We start from the raw sequence: 14,477 nt of genomic DNA, 5'->3' as shown, positions 1-14,477 counted from the left end.
GCTGACTCAAGGAATGAGTATCACTACCATGAGTTAGGATAGAGCGACAAGTCCCGACAACTCCATAAAGGGCGATCAGTAACATACCTTTCTCTGCCATTTCCTCCGCATCCATTACATAGACACCACTTTGTTGTTCAGGGACTATCTTACCCCATTCCTTTGCCGAGGAAAACACAATCGCATCCTCACCAATTAGGCATAAAATCCTTCCTCAATCTCTTAGAAGACATCTCTTCCACCCTCCTCTCCATCACGAGGAGACGTAGGGTCGTCCTCAGAAGACTCCATACCCCACTAGAAGCAATCAACCCTTCCTCACCCTCTTTGGCTTTCAAAGTGGTCACACATTCACTCTCTCCTATAATTTTTTCATCAACTCCCACACTGTCATCCAACAGTTGCACATCATCTCCATCATCATCACCATCCACCACTTCTCTCTTGCTCATTTCAGCACACATAGAAGTTCCTGTAGTAAAAAAGAAAGGCTTGTGGATAGCTCGAAATAATAAAAAATAAAGAATCCTAAAGCATGTGTATGGATACCTTCCCTAGCACCATCGTGATCTCCTCTAAATGCTCACTTGAGGATTTTAGCGCTTCCCTAGACAAATCTTCCAAGCTAAATTCTCGAATGGGAAGCAACAACCCTTCAGCTAAATTCCCTAACCTGAATAAGGGACTCAACCTAGAGGCCAGACCCGAGTGTGTATGTCATCTTCCCCGTCAATCAAAGTAATGTCCATCTCGATCAAATCAAGGTTAGGGTACCTGTCAGCCTTGATCTCCTCAGGCATAACACCTGCGAGAAATCAAGGAAGGAAATAAAGTAAGCACAAACAAACATATCAACAAAGGAAAAAAGTTTCAAAGGTTAAGGGGCCAAAAGTTAAAGGAATGACAAAATCTCCCACAACCCATCTTTTTAGGGTGTATCTCTTTATATCTACCTTGAGCAGCTCAAACAGCCTCACCCTTGTAAGGGGGCAATTCCGCTCTTCAAGCAACTCCCTCGGTAAGTCTTAATTTAAGTCTGTAAACTTTAATCCATTTAAACCCAATTGCACTAATCCACAAACTTTGTAACTAACTTAGACACCAAATCGATTGGAGGAGGGGGCACCCTATTACAAGCCTACAAGAAGTCGTTTAACTTGTGCTCAATATCCAGGAACCCCCTCCTTGATATATGCCTCATTACACTTTTGGTTATAGTGGTTCCAATTAGTCGGAATGAGAACATTGTCTTCTTCCGAACTATGTAGAACATGCCCCTCCACTCATAGACCTTGTTAATATCATTTTCTAAGAACTTCAACTTTTGGACTTTCCAACTTACATGGCTAGACCTCAGATCCTAGCTAGGCTAAAGATAGGGACATTAATCCTATAACTCTACTTGCGACAGTATTAGTGAAAAGCCACCATTTGCGCCACTACCACCGGTGTAATCTTGCTAGGATGAAGCTTGAATTTTAGCAAAGCCTCTTGGAAAAAATGAAGACATGGAACTCAAAAACCTTGAATAAGGTGTTCCTCATACAAAATAAAATCATTATTAAGCATTGGGTTATTAGCTTGCACATCCTGACCATGGGATTCCAATTAGTAAGCACCCCAATTCTATATACAATAGAGATCATGGAAACATCCCTAGGAGTCAGTAGACTCGCCATGCTATCCATATCATACATTTGGGTATTCAATTTGGGGAGTGTTTGGTGTTCGAAGCAACTCCCTCTTTTGGTCAAACTATGCACATATGTGGGCCACAATTGATTCCTAGACTCCTTATACAATTCATTGATTGTGAGATTGACCTTTCCAAACACACGATGGCCAAACAACTCTTTAGTATAGTGGTTCATTGTGGGAAAGAATGTACCTTATAACTAACTATGACCTCGAGTTTCTCAGGCTTTTCGATAGTGTGACCTTCATTATGCTCACTAGAATCACTAGTCCAAGAAATATTCAACTCTGAAGAAAGTTTGAGCATCTCCAACTAAAGAAATCTAGATATGGCTTTGCATTTGACAAACGGATAACAAAAAACAAGGAAAATAGATATAGAAAACAAGAAAGCAAAAAAGAAATTGACCTGTTTTATCAGCTTCGACAAACTTATATTCTGAGTTCTCTAAGTCACGTACAAATGTGATAGTGTCCCTCCTCACTTAGTTCAGGGCTATATACCTTTCATTGCTGGGCTACAATAAATGATTTCTGAATCACGGTTATCCATCATCTAGAAAATGGCGATTACCCCTTGAGAAACATGCATAAGGAGATTCAATTTTTCATCTCACATATAATGTTTCGAAATGCTTCAGTGGGGGGATCTATTACTATACTATCAAATAAAGACCTAAGGCCAAATGATCCTCGGGCTCTTAAAAAGGCTCATCCTTCTATGAATCTATAAATCTTTTTCTCCTTACACCAATCGAATACCATCGCCTTACCCGATGACACTAAGCTAATGCCACCTTTTGAAATCCCTATAAAAAAATACTTTCTTTTCTTTTTAGGGCAGATTTATATTCCAATACAACACTTTTCTTGACAATTATTGATTTTGATATCGAAATGTATATAAGGATTCCACCGTAATACATGTCAATCTCTGAATATCAAGTCAACAATCAAATTATTGAGGTAGACTCAATAGTTGGTATATTGTAAAACATTAGCTCCTACTTATTTAAGGATTATGATAATAGCTGCGTCGGTCCAGTGGAGGTGACCGGCTTTACTGGCCTGATTCTAGGGATGGCTCATACTCGGCCAAACTGGGATATCAAACGGCCTCGAGCCTCAACGGGACGGCGGCTTCCATCCCCAGTTCTTCTTCGGGGCCGAATCCGCTGTGGAAGTTTATTTGGAAACTGGCGGTTCCTCCCAAAGTCTCTCACTTCTTATGGAGGTTCTGCCATGAGTCCCTCCTTTGTCCGGTCAATCTTGCTTTGCGCCATGTCCCGGTGGATAGGGCGTGTGGTATTTGTGGGAACCTTGAGGGGTCTAGCCTTCATATTTTCAAATGGTGCAAAGCTGCGAGGGAGGTTTGGAAGGCCTCGGGTCTGCAGACTCATGTTCAAAAATGCGCTGGCGTTTCGGGCTTGGAGTGGTTCAGTGCAGTCAGGGGCGTATGTGGCGTGGAGGACTGCCGGGTGTTTTGTATGATTTTGTGGATGCTTTTGTTTCATTATAACCAGGTATCGCACAACGGCCTGGGCGCGAGGCTTTCGATTTCTGCAATTCTGAATGGCGCCATGGCTCCGTTGAACCGGGGTGCTGCTGCTGGTTGGAATGGCGGGTCTGGTGAGGCAATTGACGCGGAAGGGGGTGAGATTAAACTCAACTGTGACGCTGCTTTTCGCGATAATGGGACCAGGGGGATGGCGGGTTTGCTGCTGCATCGCACGGATGGTTTGGTGATGGGGTTCGGGCACGCCAGACTTGAATTCTGCTGGTCGGTAACACACGGTGAGCTCCTCGCTATTCTGGAAGGTATTAGACAGGCACAACGGCTCGGGGTTCTCCAGCTACTTGTCGCATCCGATTGCCTGCATGCGATCAGCGCAATTCTGCGACGGCAGAACATTTCATACTTGGACGTCACTATACAGGACATTTGGGCCCTTAGCGAAAGGTTTGATTCGGTCCGCTTCGTACATGAGTTCAGGCAATTCAATTCAAGTGCACATCAACTGGCCAAAAGAGGCTTTAATTGCGTGAACAACCAATTCATCTTAGGAGAATATCCTACTTCTTTTCCACCTTGTACTACTGATACTGTGACCTGATGTTTTTAATACAAGGTTTCTTTCCTAAAAAAAAAAAAAAAAGGATTATGATAATAGCACATATCAACAAGTTGTGCGATAATGAAATACATTTAGATTTTTTTTTTTTTTTTTTTGTGATAATGATTGGTGCAAATATCTGCACTCTACTCACATATCATTTATAATAATAGGATTATTTAATTAAACCAATATTTAAACAAATAAATCTTTCAAATTATAAAGAATGTTTGCCATGATCCATGCAATCAACAAAATGTGTTACGGGTAGCACAGACCAAAATTATTTCTAAAACTAAAGGCAAAACGCACTTATAATGTATGTCTCCCAAACTTCTTTTTAGTTAGTTATTATGTATTTCTATTTTGTTTTATTGAGCATTTATATGATTAAATCAATTATTTTTATTTGATTGAAATTCAAAACTTACTTTTATTATTTGTATGATCTATTATGCATGATAAGTCCTAAATTAAGTGGATTTTGATCACATGGACCTAAAATGGAGACTCAAAGCATCATGCGGCTTAGATTCAATAAGTCTAAATCTATCGGTGAATGATCAAATTCACTTGATCATTAAGGTCCATGTGAATATTCTTGTAAATTACATTTACATTGTTGGGACTTCTTCTTTTACGATATATATTCACTATATATTTACAATAAATGTATTTTTTCAAAAAGAATTTTTTTGATTACTTATAAAAACTAATACAAGAAAAGGGAAAATAAGGGGTAAATTTCATCCATGGTATACAACCTTTACCTTAAGTCACAGTTTGGTGTACAACCTTCATTTTGTCTCACTAATATGTATGAACTTAGGAGTGACCTCCCACTGTGGTGTACAGCAGGTAAAAATGACTGGTCAACGCCGGTCAATGCGCCACATCATCAATTTTTATTATGTCTATTCACTAAAGTGGGACCCACTACTAATATAATTACTAACTTACGCTTAACTATTTTACATCAAGTAAAAATTTTCAATTTTCCATCTGCTCAAACTCTCTCTCTCTCTCTCTCTTTTCAAATTTTCTCAATCCTATTTTTTCCTTCATTCTCTCTCTAGGCCAGTGAAGCTGAAAACCACAATACTGAACCAGATTAAATCAAACTCATCAAATTCAATTTTTCCATAAAAAAACCCCTCAAATCATCAAATCGTAATCCCATTTCCTTCCATCTACATAGAGAAAAAAGTGATCAATCGATCGATCGAGAGAAATTAAAGCTATATACATAAACAAATGAATCAATCAGATTCTAAATTCAGAAGAAGAATCCAAAAGCAAGAGCCACGATTGATGCGATTTATGTGGGAATAAATGCAGTAGCATCCGATGTAGTAGCTGCCGATGCCGATTGAATGCCGGAGAAAGCCATAATAATAACAATCAAAACAACGAAGAGATTCATCTTCATTGCCTCCATTTTTCGGATCTGGTATGCACTGCGATTCCTCCTTCTGTTTTTGGGGAAAGAGGAATTGCTGCTTACAAAAATTTTGGTAAACTTAAATAATGTTTGAGGAAATAATTAAGATATAAATTTTGAGGATAATTTTTTTTTTATCTTAAGCATAGTTTGAGGTAGAAAATTAAGAGATAAATATGATATAAGAGGATATGTATATTGACAATTGAATTTATATAGTACCTTTATTGATAATAATCAAGTAATTTTTAATTGAAGTTTGTGTGGTTATAGTTTAAGTTTATATAAGAATCAAATCGAGTGTTTATAGGTCAAAAGGGGAAATTGAATGGTATCATAGATTTTATTGACTTTTATGTGTGTAAATATACCATTTGGAGTTTATAAATCATTGATTTTCGTAAATTAGGTACTATATATTCCTTGACTATATGGTTTGGAAAAACGATTGAAGTTTATTTGGTTGGATTAATGGTATATATGGTGGTGAATAAAAAAAATAGCATAGAAGTTCAATAATGTAAGGAAATAAATGGAAATTATAAGAGTGACATGGGTATTAAGATTTTATGAAATGAGTTCTATTGTTAGGAAATTATATTATAATAATAAGGTTTATATTTGACTAATGATGATTGAAGATTATAATATAAAAAAATGATTGGAGTGAAAAATTGTAGACATAAGTATTGTTATCATGATGAAAGTAAATTATACGTTGATGCAATTTATTGATTCGGATTATTTGAAGTTTAAGAAAAATATAATATCGTACATATTAGTGGTTCAAAAGTGATTTTTAGAAGTCTATAGTATTTGGAGATAGGTGAAATATCTTTGATATATATGCGATGGATGAAATCAATTGTGATTTAAATTTATTAAAGTGGGATTTGGTGTAATACTAGGAAGATATGAATATAAAGTGTATCATATTATATAAAATTGAATAAATGATATTTGAAGTTTTATTGTGGATTTATTGGTAATGGAATTAACTAGGTTGAAGTTTAGAGTTACTAAGAGTTATATATAAATGATTGTTACAAAGACGTCGATATTGAAAAATGACGAAGTCAATGGGTAAAATGGTAGGATTTATGGTCTCGTGATGATTATGGCTAATCTTAGTGAAATTGTGATCTGGGAGATTATTTGAGTAGATAATTAAGATATATTAGAGAATATGAATTTCGAGGACGAAATTCTTTAAGGTGGAGAGAATTGTCACATCCGTGTCCCTAATTTTAGTTATTATACCCTAATATTATGTTGTATTATATTTATTTATTGATTGAAGAGTTAATTGGATATTATGGATATAGTTTGGAGGCCAATTTCATGCTTTAAGTGTAAAATTAAAAGTTTAGGATAAATTTTAAAAGAAGCTAAAGTTTAGAGGGACCAAAATGGATATTTTTCTTCATTGGGAACATAAATCCCAAGATTCAAGGCTTGTAATTTCGTGGTTCAAGATGTATTCCCAACCCAAACAAAACTTCATTTTCTCATTTTTATACATTCAAACACTAAAATTACCCAATTTCATCAATTTTTGATCATTCTTTGATATCTGGAGTATGCACCGTTGGATCGAGCTCATTTTTTTACAGTAGGTTTTAGACATCCTAATACACATTGTGCTCGGTGTGATTTGGATTTGGAGACTTCTAGCTTGGGTTCGACCTAGACAGAATAGAGGGACAAATTTGGGGTTTAATGTGCTAATTTTCTCAATTAGTGCTAAAGTAAGTAATTATCAACTACCCTTTTAAGTTTTTATGTATATATAACTCTATATTTTCCAGAAAATTGAATTTTTGTGGTGATTTTTGACATGCATTTGATTAATTGGAGTTTCTATGAATTAGTTTTTAACATGAGCTTAAAGTTAAGTTCAAAGTAATTATATATGTATTTGCATGTCAATTTCAACCTATAATATATGTTTATGTATATATGATTTAAGTTTGGTTTTGATGAACTTAGTATATTTGATTAATATTTGTGTAAGATTTGATATTTTGAAGAGTTAAAATTCAAAGAAAAGTGTGTTGAAATTTTTTATTGATAATTGATTTATGAACAAGGGTATATTTATATATTAAGTGATTTTTTATAAATTTATTTCTCAAAGTAAATTTTAATTTTAATTAAAGATTGTTAAAGTTGCAATTTTGATGAATTTATGATTTATTGAAATAAAGTATATTTTTAAATTATTTATTGATGATTTTAGTATAATAATGATTATGATGGAATATTTTGGAAATTGATTGAGTAAAGGTGTTGATAAAACTTTATGATGTTTGTTTATGAGTTATATATATTTCTGATTTTAAATTATATTATGAAATTATAATAGTTTTAGTATCCATCAAGAGTAATCCGGATAGGTGGTTTTTATTAAAGTCCGTATTTAGTGAGAAATACGGCCTGTGTACACAGTTGAAAGACCTATCGGGTATGACAAAGAAGTGTTGAGTAAGACCATGCGGGCTAGGCAAATTATGAGATATCTCGATATATTGTGGGGATTGATACATACGGGGATTATCTCTCGGATGGATACAATTTATTGAGATACGATTTGCGATGAATTTATTGATATACAGTTTGTGAAGTGTTTATCGAGATACGATTTGTGAAGTATTATTGATATACGGTTTATGAAGTAACTATTGATTTACGGTTGATTTTAGTAAATGGTTAATTGCGAACTTATTTATTTTGTTTAGTTGAGATTTTAACCAAATAAATATATATAGCTATTTTGAATACAAGTTTTGTATTAAGTACTTTAATACAGTTTTACAATGTGTGATATTTGAGAAATAATGCTTATAACAAGCTTATGATATTTTAAAGTGCATATTTGGTTAAAAGTACTATTTTGAGTATTTTATTATAGTTTAATCCATAAAGTGTTCATTTTTAAGAATATGAATTTTATATGATGCATTTTGAAAATTAAAGTATATATATATATAGCTATTTTGAGTATAAGTACTTTATGTAGTTGATAATTACTTACTGAGATTTTTGTCTCACCCTTTTCAAATGTTTTAATGTTTTTAGGTGAACAAGTACAGGATAGAGAGAATGTTACCGACCGATTAGGCGAGAATCAGAAGTTGTTGCTTATTGCTAGAATTATAATTAGAACTTTAATATTTAATTGTAATATGATGAAGTTGGTAAATATGTTGAGGTTTTAATGTAATAGGAATATGAATTTGTTTAGAATATATCTAAGAGGAAGTTTTAAAAAGTGTGATATTTATGACATTTGGATAATTTGGAGACTATTAGGTGTTGATTGTGATCTTTCTATTTCACGCCCGATGCCGATTGAGGTCGTTTATGGGTCGGGTGTGACAGTTTGGTATCAGAGCTCTAGGTTAAATTCTTCGGACCTAAGGTTGATAGTAATTGAGGAATATTGATATTTGGTGATACCTAATAAATAATTGATAGTGATTAAGGAATATGAATATTTGGTGATAGCTAAGAAATAGTTGATAGTAATTGAGGAATACAGATATTTGGTGATAGCTAAGAAATTATTGATAGTAATTGCGGAATATGGATATTTGGTGATAGTTAAGAAATAATTTGGAATTTTTCGAGGATTGAGTAACTAGCTAATGAGGTGTAAAAAAATGAGATTTGATGGTTAGTAATATATTGGGTGTATGAAAATTAGTAAATTATTTGATATTTGGTGACATGGGTTACATACATGATATTAAGTATGATTTGGAATTGATATTTGAAAGTTTAATAGTTAGTTACAACTATATATATTAGATGTGAAATAAGGATAGAGGACTTTGAAATAACATGACTAGCTTATGTTCTTAAGAGTATAAATAATCGGTGATATTATAAATTGATGAATTGGAGATATTAGATATAAGCTTGAGAAAGATAAAAATATGGAGATCTCAATTAATGGTTTTGGAGGTTGATTAATAATTGAGAGATTATAATACGAATTTAGTGTATTATAGAATATTAAGTTGAACAAATGAGATGTGAAATTTAAATTATTGATGAACTTCATCGGGTTGAGGTTTAGAATTATTAATAGTTATATATAAATGATGTGTAGAGAAATACCGATGTTAGTGATCAATGAGAAGTAAAGTGGGAGAAAATATTAGAGTTCAAGATTTGATGATGAAAATTTGGTAAACTTAAATAATGTTTGAGGAAATAATTAAGATATGAATTTTGAGGATAATTTTTTTTATCTTAAGCATAGTTTGAGGTAGAAAATTAAGAGATAAATATGATATAAGAGGATATGTATATTGACAATTGAATTTATATAGTACCTTTATTGATAATAATCAAGTAATTTTTAATTGAAGTTTGCGTGGTTATAGTTTAAGTTTATATAAGAATCAAATCGAGTGTTTATAGGTCAAAAGGGGAAATTGAATGGTATCATAGATTTTATTGACTTTTATGTGTGTAAATATACCATTTGGAGTTTATAAATCATTGATTTTCGTAAATTAGGTACTATATATTCCTTGACTATATGGTTTGGAAAAACGATTGAAGTTTATTTGGTTGGATTAATGGTATATATGATGGTGAATAAAAAAAAATAGCATAGAAGTTCAATAATGTAAGGAAATAAATGGAAATTATAAGAGTGACATGGGTATTAAGATTTTATGAAATGAGTTCTATTGTTAGGAAATTATATTATAATAATAAGGTTTATATTTGACTAATGATGATTGAAGATTATAATATAAAAAAATGATTGGAGTGAAAAATTGTAGACATAAGTATTGTTATCACGATGAAAGTAAATTATACGTTGATGCAATTTATTGATTCGGATTATTTGAAGTTTAAGAAAAATATAATATCGTACATATTAGTGGTTCAAAAGTGATTTTTAGAAGTCTATAGTATTTGGAGATAGGTGAAATATCTTTGATATATATGTGATGGATGAAATCAATTGTGATTTAAATTTATTAAAGTGGGATTTGGTGTAATACTAGGAAGATATGAATATAAAGTGTATCATATTATATAAAATTGAATAAATGATATTTGAAGTTTTATTGTGAATTTATTGGTAATGGAATTAACTAGGTTGAAGTTAGAGTTACTAAGAGTTATATATAAATGATTGTTACAAAGACGTCGATATTGAAAAATGACGAAGTCAATAGGTAAAATGGTAGGATTTATGGTCTCGTGATGATTATGGCTAATCTTAGTGAAATTGTGATCTGGGAGATTATTTGAGTAGATAATTAAGATATATTAGAGAATATGAATTTCGAGGACGAAATTCTTTAAGGTGGAGAGAATTGTCACATCCGTGTCCCTAATTTTAGTTATTATACCCTAATATTATGTTGTATTATATTTATTTATTGATTGAAGAGTTAATTGGATATTATGGATATAGTTTGGAGGCCAATTTCATGCTTTAAGTGTAAAATTAAAAGTTTAGGATAAATTTTAAAAGAAGCTAAAGTTTAGAGGGACCAAAATGGATATTTTTCTTCATTGGGAACATAAATCCCAAGATTCAAGGCTTGTAATTTCGTGGTTCAAGATGTATTCCCAACCCAAACAAAACTTCATTTTCTCATTTTTATACAATCAAACACTAAAATTACCCAATTTCATCAATTTTTGATCATTCTTTGATATCTGGAGTATGCACCGTTGAATCGAGCTCATTTTTTTACAGTAGGTTTTAGACATCCTAATACACATTGTGCTCGGTGTGATTTGGATTTGGAGACTTCTAGCTTGGGTTCGACCTAGACAGAATAGAGGGACAAATTTAGGGTTTAATATGCTAATTTTCTCAATTAGTGCTAAAGTAAGTAATTATCAACTACCCTTTTAAGTTTTTATGTATATATAACTCTATATTTTCCAGAAAATTGAATTTTTGTGGTGATTTTTGACATGCATTTGATTAATTGGAGTTTCTATGAATTAGTTTTTAACATGAGCTTAAAGTTAAGTTCAAAGTAATTATATATGTATTTGCATGTCAATTTCAACCTATAATATATGTTTATGTATATATGATTTAAGTTTGGTTTTGATGAACTTAGTATATTTGATTAATATTTGTGTAAGATTTGATATTTTGAAGAGTTAAAATTCAAAGAAAAGTGTGTTGAAATTTTTTATTGATAATTGATTTATGAACAAGGGTATATTTATATATTAAGTGATTTTTTATAAATTTATTTCTCAAAGTAAATTTTAATTTTAATTAAAGATTGTTAAAGTTGCAATTTTGATGAATTTATGATTTATTGAAATAAAGTATATTTTTAAATTATTTATTGATGATTTTAGTATAATAATGATTATGATGGAATATTTTGGAAATTGATTGAGTAAAGGTGTTGATAAAACTTTATGATGTTTGTTTATGAGTTATATATATTTCTGATTTTAAATTATATTATGAAATTATAATAGTTTTAGTATCCATCAAGAGTAATCTGGATAGGTGGTTTTTATTAAAGTCCGTATTTAGTGAGAAATACGGCCTGTGTACACAGTTGAAAGACCTATCGGGTATGGCAAAGAAGTGTTGAGTAAGACCATGCGGGGTAGGCAAATTATGAGATATCTCGATATATTGTGGGGATTGATACATACGGGGATTATCTCTCGGATGGATACAATTTATTGAGATACGATTTGCGATGAATTTATTGATATACAGTTTGTGAAGTGTTTATCGAGATACGATTTGTGAAGTATTATTGATATACGGTTTATGAAGTAACTATTGATTTACGGTTGATTTGAGTAAATGGTTAATTGCGAACTTATTTATTTTGTTTAGTTGAGATTTTAACCAAATAAATATATATAGCTATTTTGAATACAAGTTTTGTATTAAGTACTTTAATACAGTTTTACAATGTGTGATATTTGAGAAATAATGCTTATAACAAGCTTATGATATTTTAAAGTGCATATTTGGTTAAAAGTACTATTTTGAGTATTTTATTATAGTTTAATCCATAAAGTGTTCATTTTTAAGAATATGAATTTTATATGATGCATTTTGAAAATTAAAGTATATATATATAGCTATTTTGAGTATAAGTACTTTATGTAGTTGATAATTACTTACTGAGATTTTTGTCTCACCCTTTTCAAATGTTTTAATGTTTTTAGGTGAACAAGTACAGGATAGAGAGAATGTTACCGACCGATTAGGCGAGAATCAGAAGTTGTTGCTTATTGCTAGAATTATAATTAGAACTTTAGTATCTAATTGTAATATGATGAAGTTGGTAAATATGTTGAGGTTTTAATGTAATAGGAATATGAATTTGTTTAGAATATATCTAAGAGGAAGTTTTAAAAAGTGTGATATTTATGACATTTGGATAATTTGGAGACTATTAGGTGTTGATTGTGATCTTTCTATTTCACGCCCGATACCGATTGAGGTCGTTTACGGGTCGGGTGTGACACCACATAAAGGACAAACCTCGGTGGTAGGAATATGGCGTGATTTTAGAGCAGTTCTCATAGAAAGACATAAAGAAATTGACCACCAAATGAGATCCTTAACTTGAGGGGGGACCACAATCTTGCAAAAAAAAAAAATCCACAAAGCAGAATTAGCTTCACCTTGTTGTTGAACTTGATTGGAGAGAAGCTTATATCCCTCTTTGGCAGTGTAACACCCTTTGTTATCTCCTAGCTAATACTAAGTATCTGCACTAGTCTATCTACTCAAAGGAATTTAAAGGATCAAATTAGTATCCTTTGTAGAAATGACACAATGCAATTTCTCTACATTCCGACAACATCCAGAGCTACTAAAAAGATCAGACAGTAAAAAAAACTCATTGTTAGGGGGGAATACCACTTTCTACAAAAGGTAAATTAGCATAAGGGATCTAAGGATCGCCCCAAACTCGAATATTAACACCATTCTCAACTAAACACTGAGCTCGTCGTCTAACAAAATCTTGGGCCACCATTATGCTGTGCCAGAGAAAACTGGGATTACTCTTCAACTCAACCCCTAAAAAATCACTGTTAGGAGAGTAACGAGCTAAATAAACTTTAGTATCATGAGAATCCATGTTAGTGAGAAGTGTCCATCCCTGTTTGCCAAAAGGGCCAGATTAAAATGATGTAGTTTCTGAAAACCCATCCCTTTTTGACATTTAGGATGACATAACTGATCCCGTGATTTCCATCAAATACCTCATTGATTATCATTAGTAGAACCCCGCCAAAAGTAATGCTTAATTCTTTTAAGCTCGACACAAAGCGACTTCAGAGACAAGAATAAACTCATAGTATAAGATGAAATTGCTTGAATGATTAACTTGATAAGAATTTCCTTGTCAACCCATGAAAGGAGCTTTGATTTCCAGCTTTAAATTCGAGCTCGAACTTGCTCCTCTATATATTGAAAATTTTGAAACTTATTCCTACCAATCAAAGTAGGAAGACCCAAATAACTACCAACCACTTCATTCGAATGAACCCTAAATAATCTATTGAGATCATGACAAAAGAGGACGAGCGATTTCTACTAAGAGAAATTAATGACTTGTCAAAATTAATCTGTTGACCCAACGCTTCCGAATATTGGAGCAAGTAATCTTTCACAACTTCCCCTTCAATGCTGGCAACCTTAAAAAATAAGTAGATACCGTCGGTAAAAAAAAGATGAGTAATAGGTGGAACATTCTTAGTCACCCTAAAAACCTGAATCAATCCCCTTTCCTCAAGCTTAGATAAAGAAGTAGATAGTCCCTCTGTAAAGATAAGGAACAAGTATAGAGAGGTGGGGTCACCTTGATAAAGCCCTTTTGCGGTTTAATAGGTCCAATAGAATGTCCGCTACTAGTGATAAAATAATTTACTTTTGAAACACATTGCATCACCAAGTTGATCCAACCATTCGGAAAGCAAAACTTTTCCATCATATGCTGTAAAAATTTCAACTCAACACGATCATACAATTTGGACATGTCTATATTCAAATCAAATATCCCTCACTTTCTTTACATCTTGTTTAATAGGTCCAATAGAATGTCCGCTACTGGTGATAAAATAAAGCCCTTTTGCGGTTTAATAGGTCCAATAGAATGTCCGCTACTAGTGATAAAATAATTTACTTTTGAAACACATTGCATCACCAAGTTGATCCAACCATTAGGAAAGCAAAACTTTTCCAACAT

At 32.4% G+C, this 14,477-nt stretch overlaps 1 pseudogene; it reads right to left on the bottom strand.

Moving 5' to 3' along the window:
* Window positions 1–5,085: 5,085 nt before the first annotated feature.
* On the bottom strand, window positions 5,086–5,247 carry LOC136226220 (arabinogalactan protein 14-like; annotated as a pseudogene).
* Window positions 5,248–14,477: the final 9,230 nt, after the last annotated feature.

The sequence above is a fragment of the Euphorbia lathyris genome, chromosome 4 (assembly GCF_963576675.1).
Source record: "Euphorbia lathyris chromosome 4, ddEupLath1.1, whole genome shotgun sequence".
Taxonomy (NCBI): Eukaryota; Viridiplantae; Streptophyta; class Magnoliopsida; order Malpighiales; family Euphorbiaceae; genus Euphorbia; species Euphorbia lathyris.
The sequence above is the reverse complement of the archived record's forward strand: the minus strand, read 5'-3'. Positions and strand labels throughout refer to the sequence as shown.